The sequence below is a fragment of the Pieris brassicae genome, chromosome 12 (assembly GCF_905147105.1).
Source record: "Pieris brassicae chromosome 12, ilPieBrab1.1, whole genome shotgun sequence".
NCBI lineage: Eukaryota > Metazoa > Arthropoda > Insecta > Lepidoptera > Pieridae > Pieris > Pieris brassicae.
In genome coordinates this window covers 9,201,327-9,218,578 of record NC_059676.1, presented here as the reverse complement: position 1 = coordinate 9,218,578, position 17,252 = coordinate 9,201,327, and the positions used below count along the sequence as shown (strand labels likewise).

Below are 17,252 nucleotides of genomic sequence, written 5' to 3'. Positions count from 1 at the left end.
CGAATTAGCGCCAAATCATTTTTAACGTATGCGGCAGTGATGCCAAATAATGAGTTAAAATTTAAGAGGAATTAAGATGTCCAGGGGGTCTTTTAGGGGTTATTTAGGGATATTATCAGGATTTTTGTTTCATTAAAAAAAAACAGAATATAATATAATACAATTTATATTGTATTATATTATATTCTGTTCTGTCTTGTCTCCACTAACAAAATAAACCAAATATAAACTTCAAGCGTTAAGTCCGGGGCGGTTGTTGTATGAATATTTTCAAATTAAACACTTTGTTTGAACCTGGGTAACAACTGACTTTAATGGTTTAAAATATGAGCTTATAACTAACATAAAATTACGGGTTGTAGGATACACAAATCTAAATGACACTTAATAATGTTATTGGACATTATCGAAAACGAAAATGTTTAGATACAATTTATGAATGTGATAAAAGGGCTTATATTGGCTTCAAGTATGCAATGTAATTACACTTTGTTTACTCTTCTAATAACTAACTAAAATATATATATGTAACTTAACTCATCTTAGGTTACATATCTCGTGGGTATAACTGAAATATCAAAAAGTTATAATAGTACAAGATCATGCACAATTGCATGTATTTTTCATATATATTTAAAAATTCCCCTCAAACCAAGTGAACAACAAAACCCTTAGCGATTTTTAATCGATATTTAGATGTATGCGATGTTGGTCATAGGGGGAACAGTCTGTTGAACAGACTAGTTATGACCTGATTTAACCTTAGTCCTTGTTTTAAGTACATCTTTTAACCCTGACACGGCAGTAATAATCAATAATTCATGAAGCAATAAAATTTCGGCAAATTTGGTGTGATGAATTGTTATAAAACTCGTTTCATTTCCGAGTGAAAACATCAAGAATTTGCGTACTTGGTTCTACTCAACAAAAAATATATGAAAAATGCGTAAAAAGTATTATATCTTGTCTGACAATGACAGTGACAATTAAAAATAAATAAAATATTACATTTGAATTTGGAATCTGTCATTTTTATATGATTGTTCATTGTGTTTTCTCATTTTGCCGCCAATACATTGGACAATTCAAAATATAGTGGGGTGATAAAGAAAACCGAATCGCGTGTTTGCTTTACACAAAGTAGGTTTGGAGCCAAATGCCATTTTTAAAACTCTCCATACGCTTGGTAACATCTTTGAGTACCAGGCTAGTAATAGGTACAACGAGACCTCGTCTGTTTGTGACAGAAAAAGATCTGGCCGTCCACGTAGTGTTCGTACGAAAAAGGTGGTCAAAGCAGTAAGGGAAAGAATTCGAATAAATCCTGTCCTGAAAGCAAAACATTTTATCTCAGGAGATGAAAATAGCACCTAGAACCATGTAGCGTATATTAAAAGATGACTTAGGACTTGTACCCTATAAGAGACGTACTGGTCATTTCTTAACAGATAATTCAAAAAATAATAGGGTGGGAAAATCGAAACAATTACTGAAGCGGTGCGCAAAGGGTCAGAGAAAATGTTTATTTACGGATGAATTTTTTTTTACAATTCAGCCACATTTTAACGAACAAAATGACCGTATTTATGCTCAAAGCTGCCCAATTAGTCGACAGAGTGCAACGTGGGCACTATCCGTAGGATAAACTCAAAAACTTCTGCACGGAATTTATTACGAGTTGACCAACATCCAAATGATTAATGAGGAAGGTTTAAGTATATAATTTCTCAAGGTTTACGGGTCACGGTTGGGCATGCGAAGCTGGGGCAGGTAAATAAACAATATAATACAGCAAGTACTAATAATATACTTTTGGAAAAGGTTAGTTTCAAATCTAGAAACCAATTAGTTCTAACAATTATGTTAAAGATTTATAAGGGTAAGTATTTGATGAATTTATATACTTTTTATTATCTTCAAAGAATATATGGATTGATTTAAAGACAATTTTGTTATCTTTACTAAAATTAATTTATCATAAAACAAAATCATTAAGTCGTGTTTTATTTTTTATATATAAAAATGAATTGCGGTTCGTGGGTCTCGCTAAAACTTGAGAATGGCTGGACTGATTGGGTAATTATAATCTTGAAATATTTGTGGAAGTTCAGTGAAGGCTTAAACGGCGGTCAAAAATAAATAGTAAGTAAAGAAAAACACGGAAAACGACAATTGAATTTTCCAATAACTGTTCCTGGAAAATATTTGGAGTATTTTTTCCTTTTAGAAATATAAAATTATCACTTGGTAGTCAGATTTTATTTATAGATGCCTTCATTTGTGTTTTATATGAGATCTTTTTGGTCTGTTTTAAAAACTTAGTATTAAGTTTTGACACAAATGTATGTAGGTGATTATGTTCACCGGGTCACCTAATAATTGTATAAACTTTATATTTTAATAATGAGAAGCGGCTTAAGATTAAGATTTACACAGCAACCGTTGAATAGGCCTAGTCCATACCTGGACCAAAGGCCGTACTAGAGAAGGGACAGTCAAAAGCATGCCCACGATGTTACGAGAGTGTATGACGCAAGAGAGGTATGTTAGAACCGAAGGAAGTTGAGATCTATGGTATCCGTGATGGATCCATGGTGCGGTATACCGCTAAAAGTATTCGTTACAACTTTGGACATGTTAATTCAGTGTTGCCTGTAAAATTTTGTTTCGAAATTTATTACCAATGTGAATGACAACGCGCAATGTTACGCGTTGTGAACGGAATACGTTATGTAATAAATTTTATAACTTCGTTGACATTATTTATAACTAATTCGAAGGAGAAACAAATGGTACTAGTTCTTGGTAATGGTGATGTTTATGACAACGAAACATTAATATACTATAGTAAATTGTATTTACTATACAGGCATCCTATTACCCCATTTGTCCCTCCTATGCGAAGAATACGTTTCGGTCAAAGCTCACCGATGTGGACATCGGTTTGAGCATTTTAATAAGCTAGGTCTGGATCTCCATAGTTTATTTTGTATTAATTTATAACACTCTACTCGTCTGCCATATTGTCCAGGGACTTTTTATACCACATCGTTTAGTTTTTGTAATTTCAATTTGTATTATCGTTTCGTGTATCATCTCTTTATGTTTGCCTATAAGTGCTTGTCACATTAAATGTTTTGTATTATGGTTATTTTACCAATGTATCAGTGTGACGAGCGTTTTATCTTTTATCAATAAAAGAGTACCGATTATTTAAAGCACTTCTCTTACAAGTGTCAATTGGTAATTATATTGGTATTAAACAAGGGAGCACACTGACAACAAATTTCTTAGACGGCTATAGATTTTTATATTTAAATGGCGGACTCCCGGCTTACTAAACATCTTTAACGTGAATAAATATCCGTGTTAATATCTCAACTCAGTACGGTTTTATTAATTAATGAGGAGGGAAACTGGCGGCCTTATCGCTTTAGAGCGATGTTTTCCAGGCAATCAAGAGCAACCGAAGAGAGAAAGAGAGACATGTGGGCCGAAAATAACATAAATAAATAAACATATACATTGGCAAAATTTTCGCATTTAGTTCATTGCTGGTTCAACAAATGTATTGTCTCCAATATTTGTATGAGAATGTTAACTTGTATGTAAAAACATAGAAATCTAGACTCAAGAACTGCCATAAGCCGTTGGAGAGTTTAATCCCAAGGCTTAAAAACGGATACGTTAAGAGTGCCTTACAAAACGTAATCTAGGCTAGGTCGTATTAGCCTGGGGTTAAGTATATTCACTGTACTTAATATTAGGTCCTTACATATGAAATTGGCGTATTTCGTACTGGCCACTTTAATCACGATGTTCTCCTCTTTGGTTAGGAATTCCGAATTCAAATTTGTACAGCTATTTACTCATGTATTTGTGCTTCGATGACCGTCATTCATTTGTTTTTTTCTGTTTGCGTCACTCATTTTATAAAATGTAAAACTTAAAGTATCGCATTATTTACGAGTACGAGTTCCGCCGTGGCACTAGTGCTGCGGAAACGACTCGAAGGGTGAATGATGTGTATGGCGGTCATGTTGCAAAAGAAAACACAGTTCGTTTTTGGTTCCAACGTTTTCGTTCTGGAAATTTCGACCTGCAGAACAAGCCCCGTGGACGGCCTGAGACCCAAGTATATAATGAAGTATTGAAGGCTATTGTGGAAGCAGATCCATCGTAAACCACGTCCGAGTTAGCTGCAGGCTGCGGTGTTAGTGATAAAACTGTTTAAATTCACTTGAAGTAAATTGGGAAGATTAAAAAGCTTGAAAGGCGGGTACCTCACGAATTAACTGAAGCAAACCGGCAAACGCGCGTCGACTGCTGCGTTACATTACTGAACCGGCACAATAATTAATTAAGGTATTTTAAACCGAATCATTACCTGTGATGAAAAATGGATTCTTTACGATAATCGGAAGCGCTCAGCGCAATGGTTGGATCCTGGCCAGCCAGCTAAATCCTGCCCCAAGCGAAAATTAACCCCAAAAAAGTTACTTGTAAGCGTTTGGTGGACTAGTGCCGGTATTGTTCATTGCAGTTTTCTCAAATCTGGCCAGACTATTACGGCTGATGTCTATTGTCAGCAATTGCAAACCATGATGGAAAAGCTAGCGGCTAAAAAACCTAGGCTGGTCAATCGCTCCACGCCTCTGCTACTTCACGACAACGCTAGACCACACACTGCACAACAGACGGCTACCAAATTTGAACAGATCCAACTCCAACAGATTACCATTTTTTCGAAATTTGGAGAACTTCTTGCAAGGGAAAAAATTTAACTCTGATGGGGCAGTCCAAATCGCCTTCACAGATTTTATTGATTCCCGTCCGACTGGTTTTTTTAGTAAAGGGATCAATGAACTACCTATGAGATAGCAAAAGTGCATAGAAAACAATGGTTCATACTTTGATTAATTAAATATATTATATTTAAAAATATTCAACTTTTTGTTCCTCCCATACAAAACGCCAATTTCATATGTAAGGACCTAATAATTAGTAATGGTTAATAATATTATAATTACCACACCTTTACGCCCCTAATAATGTTACATCGCGTGTTTGCATTACAAGCAATGCAAGGTCAATGTTCTTGTCACGCCATTCGACAAGGCGTGTTAAATTCGTCACGAACTAGACTAAAATATAAAGCGCATTTACTTAAAATATCTTGACATTGAATGAATAATTCGAATGAGAGGTATCTGAACTCCTAGGTTGGTGTCTTCAGAACGAATTTGGTTTTGCTGATTTTGAACCGCGGGAATGAATAAGGAACGAAAATGTTAATGTTCTGAAAGAGGTAACTGTTTTGTATTTGACAATTAAACAATTCTCTATGAGAATTCTGGACTAATAAATGCAAGGTGTTGAGTAAATGATCTTTGAATATTTTCAATGCGTTTCGATAGATCGTATATAATGGATTCCATATAACCGTATTCAATATTACTGCGCACTAGCATTATACAAAGCTGTTTTAGTTTTACAGCCAAAACAGTCCCTTTCTCAATACTACGTTTTTTGTCAATAACTTGACGATCTTTCAGTCGTGTATTTCATTCACTCACTCACTTATGACAATTAGAAAATATTTTTGGTTTTAAATTTATTTTATACAACCCTTCTTCTGGCAATATCATAGACAATGAAATTCTATTTGAAGCATTCGTTCAAAAGATGTCGTACAGTCGGAGAGAAATGAATGAGCGTCAATAATGGAACAAATTATTTTTCATTCTGTGCTATTGTATGTCGTATTGTGAAAACGGTGCACGAAACCAGGATGTTTTACAATCGACTACGTGTGCAAAATGTTGAGACGACCATAAAAGACCTAGGTTCATACTCAAACTCAAAATAACTTTATTCATAGAGGTAGGTAGGGAGGTAGACAAGTACACTTAGGAACTGTGTGACACAAGTGACTTACGTCAACAGAAAATATGTTAAATTGATTCTAAATTTACATTTACTACCAGTTCACAGTCAAGGGTGTAGAGCGGGCGAGAAGAACAGTATTGTATATAGAAAGTCGAAAACTAAATATGTATGAAAATGACAGTTCGTGTCGACAAATTTTCAAACTTATGTTTATTTGAAATATTGCCAATTTATGTGTTTATTTATTTATGTTATTTTCGGCACACATGTCTCTCTTTCTCTCTTCGGTTGCTCTTGATTGCCTGGAAAAGATTGCTCTAAAGCGATAAGGCCGCCAGTTTCCCTCCTCATTAATTAAAAAAACCGTACTGAGTTGAGATATTAACACGAATATTTATTCACGTTAAATATGTTTTGTAAGTCCAGAGTGCGATTTAAATATAAAATATGTCTATGACTACCAAGTGACAATTTTCACAGTTAATGGTGAAGAGCGGGCGAGAAGAACAGTATTGTATATAGAAAGTCGAAAACTAAATATGTATGAAAATGACAGATCGTGTCGACAATTTTCAAACTTATTTACGTAATTTTGCCTTTCTACGTACACTACAGTTAAATATCTTGACTAAGCCTGGCAAGAAACTCTCCGCCACTCTTTTAAATTGCCAAGTTTTGAGTCATACAAATTGTTTGTAAGGCAGAGCAGGCATAATTAATTGAACTGGAGCAAATCAATCCCAAGGATTATTTAAATAATCGTCAAATTTATGAAAAGCTTTATTGATTAATTTACGTTCAACGAGATTTGAATTTATTTAGTAATAATTATCTAATTTCGATTGTGTTAGTTGTAAAAACGAATACAATTTACATACAAGGAGTTGTTTATCTTCTGGAGCCTGGTTAGTCGTACGCTTAGATAAGTTCTGTTTCGAGTATTATACTATTGACTCATTTGTTTTAAATTTATATTTTTTTACATACAACATGGCTTCAAAAATACACTGACCAGATATGAGAGTTATTCCGTGTATATACTTATAAGTAATACTTATAATAAACACATTGTCGTGTATATTTCTGAGTAAATTACAAGAAAACGCAAAACAATACAATTATTACAAACTGATAATCAGATAATATGTAATTAAGGAAATAACGAGATTATACTTATATATAATTCAGTATATAATGTAGTTTCCTTTATGGACTTAGTACGATTATGTACGAGTGTATTAAGTCTTCTTTTAGCCTTATTGCCTTACATTTGTTATTATTAATTTGCCAGCCAAGCGGCCTAAAAAGTATGACGTCATCGCTGTGATTTGTGCGCAGATTGTAGATGTTGCCACACATTAATATCTAGTATAATGAATATTTTAAGTGTGATGTGGCACTTGCCTGGTGACACTACATATCATAAACTTCCGACAAATGTTATGTTAGGGTTAAACGTTGTAACAGCGCATTGACATTTCAATTTGCGGCAAATGTCAGAATGTACCTTACAAAATTGCTGGGATATTGTTTATAATTTAAATGAGAAAATATTAATTATCTATGCTTTGGCAACTTTGTATTAATGCAAACGAAGGACTATAATATAACAGGCGTTAATTTTTATGGTACTCTACTGAGTGCCGATACTTGATATCAATACGTACTCAATAACGTTTATTATTATGTAATAAAGCGAAAACGTATTTAAGACCCTACCCCAGCACGAATTGTTGTGTCAGTGTCTCGGGGTGGACTGCGGTACGCAATGGAGAGCTGGAGCGCTGAGGCGCGCCGGCCCGTAATAACAATTGGTTATGTAAAACATTAAATTAATATCATTTTATCAATTTTTTTCTGAAATGGATTACTTGGCTTGCGATAAAAATATCGTGTAAATTTCAAAGTCATGTTCAATATACATTTTCGTCATAAAATAAATTCAAAGTGTAAAAAATTGGCTATGTTTGGATTTTTTTTCCATCGAACGAAGTTATTTAAATCGTGTATCGATCTTTCAAAATGGATACATAAACTACTCAACTTCATCATATATTTTTTCCATTCGCCATACTTCAAGAAACGATGACGAAAAATGGAAAGAAACAATGTGCTTTTTTGGAGTTGTGCGACCGTTCTAGGCCCTTAAGGGAACATTCTAGAGGTTTCATGAAAATCGAGAGGGCATGCCTTACGAAACAGATAACGATGTAGCGCGAATAAAGATTCATGTAGAAATCGGTCAAAATCTAAGAATTAGGAGTAAGATAGGAACTGTCGTAATGATAGTGACCCCGATTGGAGTAATAAAACCGGCTCAAGTTCAGTGCGAGCAGCAGATTTCACTCGTGTCGTAATGTGCATTCCGATTAAAGTGAATAGGCATGAGGACTAAGAGCTGGTGAACTTTTTTACTGTTATATTTTTAAAAGAAAACTAATGTGGTTTGAAATTAGTGTACAACGTGTATTGTGGTATTGGAGTGTTGTGAGGAATCGTTGTATATACATTTTCTCTTTAACAACTTATTATACTTACAACTAAATCATAGATAACATACTCTTTATGTCAAACCGTGTTTACACTCTGATGAAGAGACCACTATTGTAGTTAAAAGCATGAAGAAATCAAGAATGCAATTGACTGGATATTTTTTATGGAGTAAATATATTAAAAAAGGTTATTTTTAATTATATAAATATTTCAAGATTAATGATCAACCAGCCCTATTTTGCGTAGTTATTATTGTTAAAGTATTTTTTATAGAACAAGAAGCCAAGGGGTAGAAGGCTCACCTGATGTGAAGTGATACCGCCACCCGTGGACACTCTCAATGCCGGAGGCCTGGCGAGTGCGTTTCCGGCCTTTTATGAATTGGTACACGTTTTCTTAAAGAACCATAAGTTAAATTCGTTGGGAAATACTTCAGCGGCCAGCAATTAATTAAGTTTTTATTATTACATTTCATGGCGAGTCAATAATTAAACTAAAATATCTAATTTGGTGTGTGATAGGATTAGAGAAGATACTTCACTCATTTCTGATTACAGGTGATTAACAGTAAAAACTTCGTAGTATACAATTTGACAATGACAATGTTTAACAACTCTTACGCTGTGCATAAGTAAAGAAAATCAATTAATATTCATTTTATTACTGCGTCTGCTAGAAGATTATTAATAGAATATTACTTTTCCAACAACAATATTATTCTTTCTTTGTTTGTTTTTCAGCTCCAAATAGATACTTCTTGAAACCGACTTCATTCCCCAAGGAATTGCGCAATCTAACTCTTTTCACCACAGCGTAAACACAGTTTGTGAAATAGAGACAAAAAAGAGATTTGAGGAGTTTTTTTTTATATAACCTAACCTATTGTTAAGTAATATATGGACTCACATTTCCAGAAGGCTCGCAAATGCGTGATCGTTTTTAAGATTGGTACGCTCTTTTATTAAAGATGCCTAAGACGAATTGGTTCGGAAATACTTCAGTGGCTGGTTCCACATAGTGGTGGTGCGCTGTGAAAATTGCCTCAAGAAACGCTCAGTTGTGCTATGAATTAAGTTTTTATTTCATTTCATCTTCTATTTCGTAGCGAGTCAATAATTGGTAGATTTTCATACAGTACAGCGTCATTCCTATGTTCTATTTGTCCCGAATAGCAGAATAACTATTAGAATTATTTATAAATTGACGAATTAAAAAAAATCCAATACAAAATGTTCATTGGTTTTGTAACTGTCACGTCAGGATACGAAGTTCGCTTATTCATAATAATTTCTTAAAATCGCGCATCGCGATATAATATTATATTAAAATATTGAAAATAATTCAATATTTTTTCTCATGTATGTGACTATATTTTTTATGAGAATAAATTTCTTTAAACCTTCCTTAATAACAATTTCTTATAAAGGTAGACTTCCACAGGTATCAAACTTTTTAAATTTGTTTTATTTATTTTTTTATATTATTACTACATAGGTTAAGAAGATAACGTATATTTGATTGTTAATAAAATAAATCGATGGCGCTACAACCTCTTTAGGTCTGGGCCTCAGATTTCTGTAGGCAAGTAGCTGATCAGCCTTCTGTGTCTTACGCACGCCTCGACTTTTTGGGTCTAAGGCAAGCCGGATTCCTCACGATGTTTTTCCTTCACCGTTCGAGCTAATGTTAAATGTTAAATAGAAAGAAAATCCATTGGTGCACAGTCGGGAATCGAACCTACGACCTCAGGGATGAGAGTCGCACGCTGAATCCACTAGGCCAACACTGCTCGGTTATATTATTTATTACTCGATTGTTAATAAACCGTTATTAAAATGAATATAACTTATAAAGTTTCGATATAATCATCGCGTACAAATTAATCAAAACAAAGGCGAAAAAACTAAAATATTATCACGTATTGGCTCATCGTAACTTTCCGTAATGACCTAGAAACTTGCTTGCTTAGCAGAATTATTGCTATTAAAGACATTGCCATTATAATCTTACATCAGCGTATACTCGAATATTTAAAAGCTACCCGATGTCGTTGAGTCCATACTATCTTTACATATATAACCCCTCCATTGCGTCAGAACGAATTTTGCATAGTTTTAATAGGTAGTCTGATTCTCGAGGATTGTATGTGTAATTCAATTTTGGTTTTACGTAAATTGACTCTTGTCGTACAAAATCTTGCCACGAACACAAAATTACATATGACGTAAGTTTCTATAGGTTTAGTTTAAAAAAAATATTACTATTACGGTGGACTTAAGATCAATAAGCAAATATATGCAAAGATTGTTTTTTATTTACTCTTTGTTTTATTTATCACCCCCATACCGAATATAAGCTCTATCTAGATGAGATCCGTTGATATAGATATATAGATAGTAGAGATACTTATATATAATAATTTGTCATATTGTTTGCATGTATAAGCTCCGAAACCATCGATTTAGAAAAATATTTCAATATTAGAACCCTACGTTCGACATCCTATATTTTTGCATTTAAAACTCCATATTATGGTGTCAGAGGAAAGCTAGTCAGTCAGATAGATAAACGCCTTATCCCAGAGAGGTAGGTAGAGACCAGGAATGGCCACTTGCTGTGATCCTGTCCTGATATACCTCTCCCCCATCATACACTTTCATTCACCATGCATGCTCGTCGGTTATGGAATAGATCTAGTCTATTATATTAATTAAAAAATATATTAAATTTTGTGTATTTTTTTGCCGGACGGGATATCGTTGATCTCTTGGAAAATGGGACGGCCTTTAATTTGGGATGCTACTTGTGAGGACACGTTTGCCCCGTCTCACGTCTTTCAGACAAGCACTTAGCTAAGGCAGCCACAGAGCAGGTAGAAAATAATAAACGGCACAATATAAGAGCATATAAGAGTCTTTCCTCCAACTTGGATTTTGTTCCCTTTGGAGTAGAGACTCTAGGGCCGTGGGGTTCGAGTGATATACTTACTTACTTAATAAGTGATAAGATGAAAACGAAAATAACATTTAAAAGTTTGGTTTCTAGCAGGTCACATTATTTATATGAATTGACATTATAAAGAGAATGAAATGTATTCCTTATTGGTATATTAACGTATCGCCATGAATGTTTTAAGTACTAATTACGATAGCGTATCGTTAAGAGCGATTTTAACGCTATCATTATAAGTGAATGACGCAATTTACCCACTCAAATAGATAGTTAATATAAATTTCAGCTTGACAATAATGAATCATATAAATAAAGTTTTAATACTGTACTTAAATAGACCATGTTTTGTATAGTTAATTACGGTAATTTTTTTTCAATCCATATGTCCAACCAACTGAAAACGTTTGCCGCGAATCGAAAATTGGGATAAAAGCCTTGAATAAACTTAATACTTAATCTGAGGTGAAGGTGAATACATGTATCTGTTGGCCTAAAGGTACTACTAGATACCAGGCCATAAACTAAAAAAAAAATGTATCTGTTTGACAGCAGTATACGTCTACACTCTATGGAACTTTACACATCGAAAATAACGGACAGTATTAATATTAAAGTTGTAGTTAGAAGTGAGTGATTATAATTAATACCAAACTGCAAACTAATAAACAACTGTTTTATTTTTACGGGCACTGTTATATGGACTGAATTGAAACATCCTTATTATTATTTCCTGTAATCAAAGTATAGGTCATCGACCTGTCAGGAGTGAGTAACTTATACGCACTTATAGACAAAAATGTATAGAGGAATTTGATCGTATTAAAAAATAGATTTCATTTGTTTTTGCTACATTTTTTTAGTTATAAAAACCAATTTACGACTGTGATAACCTTTAACCCAGAAATATTTGCAAAAGCTGTAACAAAAACGTAAAATAGTTATATCTTATAACAGGAAACTAGCGGATAGAGGTTGTCCACACGTACACGGGTACACGATTTGAATATTTAAAAAAGTGCGTGCGTACAAAGTACACATGTAGGAAGTGAAACTTATTTATAAATTCATTATTACTAAGGTATTAGCCCCAATAGATGATCATGTACCAGCATATGTCCACTCCAAGTATTGGTATATCTATATTCACACTGTTTACACACTGTATACGTGCTAATAAAAAAATTGCGTTTACTGCACAAGACGTTATGCGACAGAATTGCCATCTAAAGTTCTAATATGTAACTACTAAACGAATACATCAACCAATAGCGTGTATATTTCTGGATCTCCCTCTCTCGATCTTTCTCACTTGCTTGCTCTCTACTGTCGCTCCATGCCTATTTGCTTCATGCTACGTTCATCCTTTCTCACTGTCTCTCAATCGCTCCGTCTTCTTCGACAAAAACGCTGCACATCGCACAACAAAACGCTGCGCTTCGTGACGCTTATATTATAAGTATTGCGTTTCATCCGTCAAAATTTTACCCTCATGCTCCTAAAAAAGTTTTACTCCAATAAAATCGGTCCGGCCGTTTAGGAAGTATGTTACAAACTTAATATATACAGAGATACCATATAGTAATACGATTATATAACTGAATTTCGAATATTTATTAATATTGCTTTATTAATATCTTGTGCAATGGGTGGCTATTTAAGAAGAAGGAGGATGTAAACGATGTATATATAAAATACATAAAGGAATTTTTCATTATACAAGGCAACACAGAACTTCAAGAGTCTACAATCTGTGGTCAATATTCCTATCCATAATCAAATGACTACTAGCGAACGTTGATTTATAGAATAATGAAATAGTAAGCCAGATCTTAAGAGGCTATTACGTAATACGTCACCCCTTGAAAATCTATACGCTTTGCATACAAACGCGGTTTAATATTTGGCACAGATTTTTGTATGTAGGTCAATTGTCAGGCCACTTTGTATGGAGTGGTACCGTTATTTTGCTTTTATTATCGACACATAGTTGGATACTCTGTTCTGTGTTCTAGTTTAATCTTTCAGAATTTATACAATAATAATATATATGTGTGTCAAAATTTAATAGATTTTTTTTAAAACATACCAAATAGATCGGATCTCATACCAAAGATATGAAACACAAATTTTGGCATCTATCTATAAATATATGACAACCAAGTGACAATTTTTTATTTCTAAAAAGACAGAAATCAAATATTTCTCAGCCAGGAACAGTTTTTATTGGTGATTTTTAGTATTTTTCTTTACTTATTTATTATATTTCCCACGGTTTAACCCTTCCCTGAACTACACAAATATTTCAAGATTATATATTTTTTTAAATTAAAATAGCTTAATCTATACAGCCATTCTCAAGTTTTAGCGAGACGAACAGCAATTAATTTTTACATCGATTAATATTGCGAGTGACTGCACCAAATTGTTTTGTAAATGTACATAGAAGTATGAGAGCAATAGATTAACTAATTTACAGAGCTGTATAACGAATGAATGAAGCAGGCCACAGCACTAGAGCAGTGTTGGCATGACTAAAGCGTGCAACCCTGAGATCGTAGGCTCGACTGGTGCGCCAATGGACTTTCTATGTCCGCGGTTAACACTCATACGGTGAAGAAAGACATCGTAAGGAAATCGACATGAATAACACCCAAAAAGTCGACTTGCTTATTAGAAAAAAGCAAATGATCATGACGCAATTCCTAAATTACGATTTCGTATTCCAAATGGATAATTCTTAACCCACAGTGGTATTTCTCGTTATACGTCATTCATTTAAGGCGTAATATGTATGTAAACATCGTTTCAAATAGAAATCGATAGTAATACCTCTGGGAGAATTGGTTCCTTTGTTGTATCATAACGAGTTCTTTATTCGACTTCAACTGATAATCTAAGTATTTAAGGTAAGATTTAGACACTATTCTAGCGCTATCATTTTCATGCAAATTTAGTTTTCGACATTCTACATACACTACTGTTAAAGCATCTTTACTAAGCTTCCCCGTATGTCAAAAACGTATTGCATTTTATTTTAATACACAGTTTGCGCTAAGCCTTATTTCTGAAACTCAATCGTCCATTTTGACATAATGGAGTCATACAATTTAGTTTTTACAAAAAGGAGGCATTTCAGTAAAATTCAAACATCTTCGGAAGAGATTTTTATTTGTATTATTAAATTGTTAATTTTTTCGTTACAGGAAAAATATTTAACGCAACTGACATAAACAATAGAATTAATATAATGAATGTCAAAAACCTGTGGCTTTTAGTCTAATTACAAAGAGACATAGGACCAGAATATAATCATTACCTGTAAATGTAGAATACAAAACCAACTCATATTTACGTATTAGACTAAGCAGACAAGAGAAGAATGAAATAAATCAATTGTGCTGCCAAATAATTCTCATAATAGAAGAATATTGGGATAGTCAGCGTTTAGCAACTCTAGCGATTGTGAGTTCGAATCCAAAGCAATGCAAATGACTGATGTTGTAAAACAAGTACACCGAAAAATCGGCATCTTGTGCCAGGCATACCAATCTGATAAACTTACGGGGTTATTAAACTTCAAAATGAGGCCATTCCTAGGTTGAGAAAGTACGTCCTTTAAGGTCATCGAGTTACTTTCTCGGCGTATTGGATACTTTGGAAGATATTTCTAATATTGACAATTTCGCTGCAGCCTTTTGTGAGGGATACAGTAACAAACATTACCATATACAATCTAAATAGACTTTCACATTTCATAATAATGTGTACGTCACTTAATAGTTATGAGATAAGAGATTCCTATTCACTCCCCTCGTCAATTTTATACAACGAAATGTCAATTAAAATTTAATGGATTTATTAAATAGCTAAGAATTTTTAAGATGAAAATAGGTATACAGCCCATAAATGCAAGAACTTAAATGTGTATTTGGTATTCAATTATTCTTAAATAACCGTTATAAAAGATATCTGAAGTTTCTATACAATTTATTATTACCAAGTATTTATTTACGAATTCCACACAGATTATTTAATTAATTTCATAAATACAATTCTATGTTAATTATTGTTATGTCATCGAAAAGCCGTGCTATCTAGGTCAGTGGCACAGATAATTTCGCAATGTCTAAACATTCTTTTTAATCCGGAAAAGCAATCTATGGATTTCTCAAGATAGTAAAACGGTCAACGTATTTCCGCAAAGGAAGCACTTTCACGATATATGTTTTGCGTCGTGATATAATAAAAATAGCAAAACACAGAAAATAATAATATTTTTTACTGTTTATAATTATTTAGATTACCTGAATAAATCCTCCTTTAACCAATGCAACTGTCACTCTACACTGGCACACACAAAAAAAAATCACTATTGTCAAACGAAAAGCGCGCGCACTGCCATGGCGGACTGCAGACTATCGTAAGTCGCCAAAATATGAGGCCAAAATGAGTTGCATAACGTTTATTACAGCATATTACATAAAAATCGCCGTTGGGCTCTCAGTATATTATTATTATGCAAAGAACGATCTCAATTTTTCTAGGTTACGGCGCGAATTTTTGTAACGAATGGTCAACTCTAGTCGAAAGTTACTTACAGTATGGAGAGAGGTTATTGTTAGTGACAATCGTTAAGTGTGCCCCACTTTTTGGTGGGGGTTGGGGCATTACTTGCGTGAATGAAATAGTACTTGTACATGATAAGTAATATTTTACGTCACCGGGCGAGTGGTTAATGGTCTAGTTTCGATCTTGGGAAAAGATCGGTTCGTGCGCGAAATCTGCTTATTATTAATAGTATATTGTAGGATTTCGTTTCCTCTGTAACTACTGAACTATTTTAAAAAATCAATGGACAATCTGTTATTTTGATTTTTAGGTATTTTTATATTAATTTCCTCAAACACGATGTCTAAAACACCGTACTGCTCTAGATTTATTTCAAAAACAAAAAATTCATATGAGTAACCTATTTGTTAAAAGCGTTGCAAAACATCATTAAAAATTAAATTTATTATGTTTTACAACTTTAGAAGTTGTTATTTACTTAGTTTGAAATAGTATTTTAAATGTCCTTCAATTCCTGTTAGATTCTGTTTGACTTTTACTATAAATATTTAATAAGGCGCTCAAGACTCAATATTCCTTGAGAAACATCACTATAGTGTTTATTATTCCATCACAAAAAACAGAGTATATTTACAATAGGCATTTTCTATGTTTTTCCGGTTCCTAGCAACAGAAGTATAAAATTTCTTTTTAATTATCACCGAATATTTATGTTTGATTTTAGATAATTATGACTATTATACTCACTCTATTGCTGTCATCACCTCTCGATTCTCTGCAATAATCTAAGTAAGAAAAATAAAATGTTATCACAATAAATTCTTAAAATGAAATTTTCCCCTGTTAAATATGTATAGATTTATTTAATTATTCCTCAAGATTAAAACTGTTGACTACAATAAACACTTACCGTGTCTTCCATTGGTTCATAACTTCACATATTTAGCTGTTAGTAAAAAAGAAATTGACGTCACAGACTACTACTTTATCCATGTGTTAGCAAGCAAAGCCACGAGCTGAAACTAGTCAGACCGATAGATTTTTAACCACTCAAGATGCCCTAATTTAAGTGTTTTCTCTGCAATACGGCAGCGCATGCGCCATTTGGAATTAAATACCAACATCGCTGGAACGGAGCAGACTCATTTTTATGTCTGTATTACGAATTCTGGTAAAGCTTGCATCTATTATGATGATATTTGAGCAGGCGCTTGCAAAATAGCACAGCGTAATCACAATGTTCTGGCAATTATGTACACTATTTGGGCACAGACATGCTATTTTTTTGTATATAAAGTTTAAAAAAATAGTATTACGTTTTCTGTGAACTTTTATTATATAGTTGATCA

General features: G+C 33.5%; 1 protein-coding gene across 3 annotated transcripts in view; it reads right to left on the bottom strand.

Moving 5' to 3' along the window:
* LOC123717574 (fatty acyl-CoA reductase wat-like) overlaps nucleotides 1–16,912 on the bottom strand; it is a 35,625-nt gene extending 18,713 nt beyond the window's left edge. The window contains exon 1 of one of the 3 annotated variants that reach the window (XM_045673655.1): nucleotides 16,814–16,912. The gene's annotated coding sequence lies outside the window, so the exon portion shown is untranslated. Of the gene's footprint in view, nucleotides 1–15,638; nucleotides 15,919–16,650; nucleotides 16,670–16,813 lie in introns of those variants that run through there. The other 2 variants (XM_045673656.1, XM_045673653.1) reach the window with 2 other exon arrangements.
* Nucleotides 16,913–17,252: the final 340 nt, after the last annotated feature.